Source organism: Limulus polyphemus, unplaced genomic scaffold, assembly GCF_000517525.1.
Source record: "Limulus polyphemus unplaced genomic scaffold, Limulus_polyphemus-2.1.2 Scaffold1160, whole genome shotgun sequence".
NCBI classification, from domain to species: domain Eukaryota; kingdom Metazoa; phylum Arthropoda; class Merostomata; order Xiphosura; family Limulidae; genus Limulus; species Limulus polyphemus.
The window spans coordinates 247445-255817 of record NW_013666770.1 but is presented as its reverse complement, the minus strand read 5'-3'; the positions used below and the strand labels follow the sequence as shown (position 1 = coordinate 255817).

At 30.7% G+C, this 8373-nt stretch overlaps 1 protein-coding gene across 3 annotated transcripts in view; it reads right to left on the bottom strand.

Moving 5' to 3' along the window:
- Positions 1–8373, bottom strand: part of LOC106462412 (nephrin-like) — a 119632-nt gene that overhangs the window by 11122 nt on the left and 100137 nt on the right. The gene's annotated exons all lie outside the window — the stretch shown is intronic.

Here is an 8373-nt window from a genome sequence, read left to right as displayed (position 1 = left end):
AAGGGTGCGTCTTATATTCCGAAAAATACGGTATATTAAATTATCTCTGCTCTGCAAACACTCGAGTTAAATATTGCTTTAAAAACTTTTACTTCCCTTTCACTGAACAGTTCTTAAATAGTTCAACTGCCTTTAATATTATATATATTCATTTATATTACGATTAAGTTATATGTATATGTATATCTTCTCTGATTTTAAGAATTTGTTTGTGAACAAACAATGGTATTTTTCTCATTTTATACAAAGTAAAATAAGTCTAGAATTATTATATTATTTATTGTTATATATATTTGATAATATTGCATTCCTTTTAATTCTTGAATACGGTAAACAACAACACGAAAGCTTATTAAAAATTAAATATATTATCGTATGTCATCAACAAATTGAACTGATAGGTAAGCTAAACTAAATAAATAATGCACATTGATTCCACACATGTAGAGTATTGTGTTATCCCTAGTGAATTATTGTGAGATTGTCCCTGTTTATGTAATACTGTAATTCTTGTTTATAGGAGCTAGTAATTGCTTGAGGCAAAACAGGCTTAATCCTTGATCAAATAAATGCTTTATGGAAAATGGTCCTCTTTGTTTTTTACTTCTTTATTACACTAAATACACAAAATCTAAGCCTATCTTAGCTTAAGTTACCACATTATTCGCTGCAAACAAATCAATATTTAAGAACAAACTATATTCCTAGCTACGAGATAGTCTAATCCGGGTGGTTTTAGATAGGTACTTACAGAGATTTCATTTACTCAGTAACTAATAATTCAACTAACTAAAACACGAGAACACTCTAATATATCTGAAATACGGTTAATGATTTAAGGATTGAACAAAGTTGTAGAAAAGAACGCTGATGTTTCAACTTTTTACAAAAAAATTCTTTAGTCGATATGTAAAATATTTCAGTGTTTTTATTCTTTCTTTGTTACTAAGCTGAACGCTGTACAATGGACTACCTGTAGAGTATCAAACGCAAGGATCGAACCTCGAGTTTTAGAGATATACGTCCTCACGCTGTACATTGGACTACCTGTATAGTATCCAACGCAAGGATCGAACCTCGAGTTTTAAAAATATACGCCGTCATGCTTCCTGTTGAGTCTCCTGATTGGAAGGAAATACAACGCGAAAATAGATTTTCGAACAAATTAAATATTTGGACGATAGTCATCTAAACTTTTAATGAGGTAATAACTGAGCACAAGCTGCACAGATGCGAATTGTAATGAATAAGAGAAGTAAGCGAACGTTACCCAAGAATTTGGGATAGAAATAATTTGAGGTTAAACTGTTACAATTAATATATCTGATGCTGATTTTAAATAAAAATTGAAAATATAAATTACTAATAAATTTAAATCGTAATCTGAGTTATGTATGTCTCCGTAGATTCGTTTTTCTTACAATATCTGGTAACCATGACGATAAATATAGTTTTTAAACACTCCATAAAATAACTATTATAAACCCAAGTATGCAAAACTTAAATATGAATTGTTTTTCTAAATGTATGCGTTTGTATTTTTGACAAGTTACGTTTTTGTGTGTGCATGACAATATGGTGTTATTATATGCCGTTTAAGTAGTGTTCGTGTATTTGCCTTCCATACGATACATTACCCAATACGAGATGTTGTGTTATAAAACATACATTACCCAATATGAGATGTTATGTTATAAAACATACATTACCCAATACGAGATGCTGCTATAAAACATACATTACACAATAGGAGATGCTATGTTATAAAACATACATTACCCAATACGAGATACTGTTATAAAACATATATTACCCAATACAAGATGCTGCTATAAAACATACATTACACAATAGGAGATGCTATGTTATAAAATATACATTACCCAATACGAGATACTGTTATAAAACATACATTACCCAATGCGAGACACTGTTATAAAACATACATTACCCAATGCGAGATGCTGTTATAAAATATACATTACCCAATACGAGATGATTTTATAAGACATACATTTCGCTAAAGCTTCTCAATTTCAAAATCAATTACCATTGACTCCAAAAATAGCAGATTTGTTTTTTGTTTAGAATTTTGTGCAAATCTACTCGAAGGCTATCTGCGTGACATATTAGAAGAAAGGAAGCTAGTCAACTCCACCCACCGCCAACACTTAGGCTACTCTTTACCAACGAATAGTGGGATTAACCGTCAATGTTTTAACGTAACCAAGGCTGAAAGGATTAGGACCCGCAAAAATTAATAGGATAAGACACATAGTTCTAACTGGAGCACAGGATGGACACTAGCTTTTAAAATGAGAACCTTATGTATTGTTTTATCAATAACAGTAGGTGTATTTCAAGATCCCACGTGCTTGTCATTGTTGTCATGGGACGTAATAGCTATTTTGTTGATTTAAACAAGGAATAATTGAATGTTTAGTAAAATGCTTTGTTGCAGGTTGTTTGTTTGTTTAACTGCGTTTAATAGACATTTCTAATAAACAGTATATCAAATGAACAATAGATTCTTGCTATTAACCAAGTCGTCGTCTGACGATGTAATAATGAGGAATTAATTATAAATAAATATCCATGTATTTTAAGCCTTAAAAATCACCAAAGAAAAATGTATTATTCGGAGTCTACTTGAACCCCATCCTTCACCATAATTATCTGTGTATATATATATATATACATATCGTACATAGAGTTATGCTTGAAGAAAAACATAACAATCATTCATAAAACAATACATTTCCATTAATCTATATTACAAGTGCGTAACAAAACACTAATATTCTTCAGAATTTGGGCTTTTTGTTAATATACTATTAATGAAATCCGGTACAAAGATCTATAGAGACACCTGATATAAAACACTAATATTCTTCAAAATTTGTTTTTTTATTAATATACTATTAATGAAATCCGGTACAAAGATCTATACAGACACCTGATATAAAACACTAATATTCTTCAGAATTTGGTTTTTTTTGTTAATATACTATTAATGAAATCCGGTACAAAGATCTATACAGACACCTGATATAAAACACTAATATTCTTCAAAATTTGTTTTTTTATTAATATACTATTAATGAAATCCGGTACAAAGATCTATACATACACATGATATAAAACACTAATATTCTTCAAAATTTGTTGTTGTTTTTTTTACCTATTTATCTCTAAAGAATGCTAAAAACGTGAATATGTAATTATTTTGAATGTCGTTTCGAAAATGTAAAACTTTTCACATGGATGTAACAACAAATGTCACATCAACATCACCAATACATTATACGTTGCCTCCTGAACATATTTAACATTTAAGAATATGAACACTATTTTCTTGTATCGCATCTTTTATCTGTTCAGTAAAATGTTTTGTAGAGCATTAGCTCTTAGTAGATCGTCAACTTCCATCTAGAAGAAAAATATTCTGGAACTTGTGTATCTCTTCATGGCTTCATGAAAATAATATTAATAATACACGAAAATAATTAATAAAGATGTATCACGTGTCAATACTTTTCTGCTATTTGTTTCTAGTGAACGTAGACTACGTTTCACCATATTCACAACAGTACACGAACTGCTGAACTTATTTCGCGAGCTGTGGTTTTTAATCGTTAGTTAGAAGGATCTCTTTATACGAAACTTTCCCATCGCTTTCTTTTGCAAGAATCTTAAGAGAACCCTGATGTACTGTTATACCACATTCACTGGATGCATGACTATGTGTACGTGATTAGTTATTGGTCATGTTAGCTTACATCTTAGTATTTTCGTGTCCCTAGTGGTCCATCTAATATACATGAATTACAACCAAGGCAAAAATGTACAAAATTCATAAGAATTGCATAAGAAAAAACAAATATTCTACGTTAAAAAAATCAACATTACGCCGTCTAAAATTAATTCAGCATAATAATATAATTACTAAAATTTCCCATTCCTAGAACTTATCCACATATTGATTTAAGAGTTATCTTTAAACGTGAAAATATATAACAGGTTATTTTTTAGGTTAATAGAAAAAGTACCGCATTCTAACATCTAATAGTTTAGGAATTTGAACATCCTAGACGTAATTGTGTTAAAATGGGATCAACAACCACGTGACCACAAACATCCATGAAACAGCATGTAAATTTGATGACCAATAACAAATCATGTAAACCTAATCACGCGCTCGATGAATATAACATAGCAATACATCACAATTAATTAATCTGGTATTCTTGCGACAGGAAGAGATGAAAAAATGTATGTATGAAAGATACTCGCGTGATTGATAGATTTACACCAGAACAGAATGAACCAGGTTCAGCAATTAACCAGTCTGCATGTTTTTCTAGTGTGCGTTTGAAGTACACATACATACAAACAAACGAAAACTGTTTCACTATGTCTCTGTTCACATTTATTAGTGCTTCTAAAACTATTTAATCAAATGTTCCATATAATATATATATATACATAATTACACTATGTTGTCACCTAGAGCATCACTAAGTTACAGCATTATTGTCCATATTCCATATATGTTCCATATAATATATATATATATATACACATAATTACACTATGTTGTCACCTAGAGCATCACTAAGTTACAGCATTATTGTCCATATTCCATATATGTTACATATAATATATATACACATAATTAAACTATGTTGTCACCTAGGGCATCACTAAGTTACAACATTATTGTCCATATTCCATATATGTTCTATATAATATATATACACATAATTAAACTATGTTGTCACCTAGAGCATCACTAAGTTACAACATTATTGTCCATATTCCAGAGAAAGAAAAAGTAATAAATATTTATACAAATATTCATACTGAGCTTGGTTTAGAGGCTGTTTCTTATGGGATTCAAAGGCGCCAAGGATTATTACACATAAGATCCAACTAAGGTTTCATATAACAAGGAATAGAAATTATACTACAAATATGTTTTTTCTGTTCCATCTATAAGAATTATCTTTAAATTACAATGAAACAGTAAATGGAAGGAAACTTCACCAACTTGTGCTATGTAGATGATGAGATATTTGGAAGAACGATTACACGAAACCATAAGGACAAGTTTCGGAAACGAAAATAGATAAAACAAAACTGGAAGACGAATATATTTGAATGTTTTGTTTTTATTCGCAGCTTATCAATAAACGACCTACGTTTTATAATATATTAAATTGTATACACAACTCCATAAAATTCACAATAAAAGGAGCGTCAGTGAACTACTATTTATTAATATACTATTAAAGAAACCCGCTAGAAAGATCTATACAGACACCTAATATAAAACACTAATATTCGTCAGAACTTGGGATTTTGTTAATATACTATTAAAGAAACCCGCTAGAAAGATCTATACAGATACCTAATATCAAACACTAGTATTCGTCAGAACTTGGGATTTTGTTAATATACTATTAAAGAAACCCGCTAGAAAGATCTATACAGACACCTAATATAAAACACTAATATTCGTCAGAACTTGGGTTTTTGTTAATATACTATTAAAGAAACCCGCTACAAAGATTTATACAGACACCTAATATAAAACACTAATATTCGTCAGAACTTGGGTTTTTGTTAATATACTATTAAAAAAACCCGCTACAAAGATTTATACAGACACCCGATATAAAACATTAATATTCGTCAGAACTTGGGTTTTGTTAACATACTATTATTTTTATTCATGTCACCGATATATACAGATTGGCACAGGAATTTATAAACGTGTTTCAGATGATGAGATCAAGTAAAAAAAATGACTAGAACAAATCTAAATTAATTAAACTAAATCAACACTGTCCTACGAAATTAAAAACCACCGGTGTTACTTAAGTCAAGAAAGTTCAATGACCAGAATTGTAGAATAAAAAAAAACAGATATGGAAAGTGAACAAAGGAAGACCACTCTTTGTTTTACTACACATAATCCAAATAACGTCAACATATTCAATGTAATCCAAAGGAATATTGGAATATTAAAACAAAGTCAAAATCTGAAGGATTTAATTATAACCAAGAGAAAAAAAATATATATATATAAAATGAGATTTTTTTCCTATTAGAACTTGAATCGACTAACTATTTGGATAATTTCCAGAAGACCTTCCAGGTTTTGCTGGCTTCTATACGAGACTGACTGAATGTTTTATCAGTTAGGAATGTTAGGTAAATGTAGGAAGTTTCTTTTTTCTCCCGTGTTCACTCGAGTGAATAACGTACCAGACTTTCATCAAACGAACACATTATTGTATCGTAGCCTCAACCACCACAGAAATAGGACTTCCATGGAGATGGCATCAGATTATCAGCAGAAACGTCTGATAGAAACTAGTTAGCGAGTAATATATAGTTACATAAAAAAATAGTTACTAACGAATAATTAGAATTACATTATTGTAACCATGACGACGGAAATTTAAACGAAAAAAGAAAAAAACTTAGATATTATAAGTAGCGTTTAAACCACTACTGTGTATGGTCTGATGAACACTAGTATTACATGGAAGGCCTCATAGGCACTGGATATAGCAAATATATATTGGTCAACTTATAGATATACATTCTTCGTCACATTTTCACTCATAAATGCTTATAGTTAAGAGTACGTAGAGGTGTTCAAAAGCTGCAACGTTTAGTGTTTTAAAGCTGCAGCGTTTAGTGTTTTAAAGCTGCAACGTCTATCTTCTATAACTTCTACCATTCATCACCTAATCAATTTGAAAGAAAATAATAGATCAAATAAGAACATATCTTTTGAAGTTGGCTCTCCAGTCCCCATAAAGTCCCCTAGTAATACCAATATCATAATTAAGCCTAAGACGTCTAGATTAAAAATGATTACTATTAGAAGATTTACATAGGTAATTTATCTTTACAGTTACAAAAAAAACAAAAAAACGTGGATACAAAACACATCCAACCTAATTCTAAGAAACGGGATCAACTCTTGAAGTTTGCACTCTGTTAAATAAATAGTTAATTCAAATATAAATACTTTGTTCGTCACCAGGAGATAATTAAGGATGGGGGTTTTAGTTTTAAAAATCTAGTAATTTTGTTAGCAATTTTTGGCACAAAAGGGAATGAAACAAATTTGTTGTGTTATGTGTTATCGATAGGTGAAAGGTCACTGTTACAAGCCTTATCTATGATATTGGGGTTTCAGCCTCTAGATAGTGATATGTTCTTTAAATAGTTCAATTCAACAAGTAAGTTTTCTTTGTGGGTGTAAAGTTGTAGAGCACGATTTTCGCAGGTTAAACAGGAGGATATTTCCTGTGATATGTGGAAGTTCGATGTTATATGTACTGGCATGGTGACTGAATAGGGTTTCCTGTATATACTAGTGATAACTTTGTTATTTTCTCTTTTTTTTTTTTTCATTGATGTCTAAAAAAAAATGGGGAGACAAGTGTTGGATTCTATGTCATGTGTGAAAATTATGACATTGGGTCTTAATGTGTTTAAGAATTCAATGAAATTGAGAAGCATATCTTCCCATGTCGCCGTATACTGAAGATATCGTCTACGTATTTTAACCAGATTTCTGGTTTCTTCTGATTTTGTGGGCTTAAGAACACTTATGTTCTTTAAGTAACTGATTTTACTTTTTTCCGCATGTGAAGATTGCAAATAGAGATTAGGTCTGATACACAGCGTATTCCTATTGCTTTATCCGCCCGACCAACCAACCACTCACCCACACACTTGTGAAAAAAACCTCGCTTCTGTTTCTACTTTTACAAAATTTTGGTCTAACGTTAGGATGCTTGACTCTCAGTCTGCGGGTAGCGGATCCTAGTTCTGTCACAGAACATGTTCGCCCTTTCAGTCAGTGAGGCGTTATAACGTAACAGTCAATCCCACTATTCGATTAGAGTAGCCCAAAAATTGGCGGTCCAAGGTGTTCACTAGCTATCTTCCCGCGAGGCTATTGTTTTGCCCTTGTCGTCTGATGAGTTGTTTTACATATATACCGTTTTTTCGGAATATAAGACGCACCCTTATTTTGAAGACAAAGTTTTGTGGGAAAAAAAAAGCTACAGTCGCATTTGAAAGCTTTTTATTGAACAAAAATTCAATTTGATACTTTAAAAATCAATGTATATTGTTCTAAACACAAAAGAGCTCAAAACATCAAAATAAGAAAATACCGTAAATAAAAAAAAGGTTTATTGTTATTTAGTTTGGTTCAAAACCTACAAAATCTTCATTGCTTTCATTGTAAGTTTTTTTTTTTATTATTTAGGGATCGTTATGAATAGTTATGTTTTAAACGAAAATAAATACTATTGTTATAAATAACACATTCAATTGAACTAA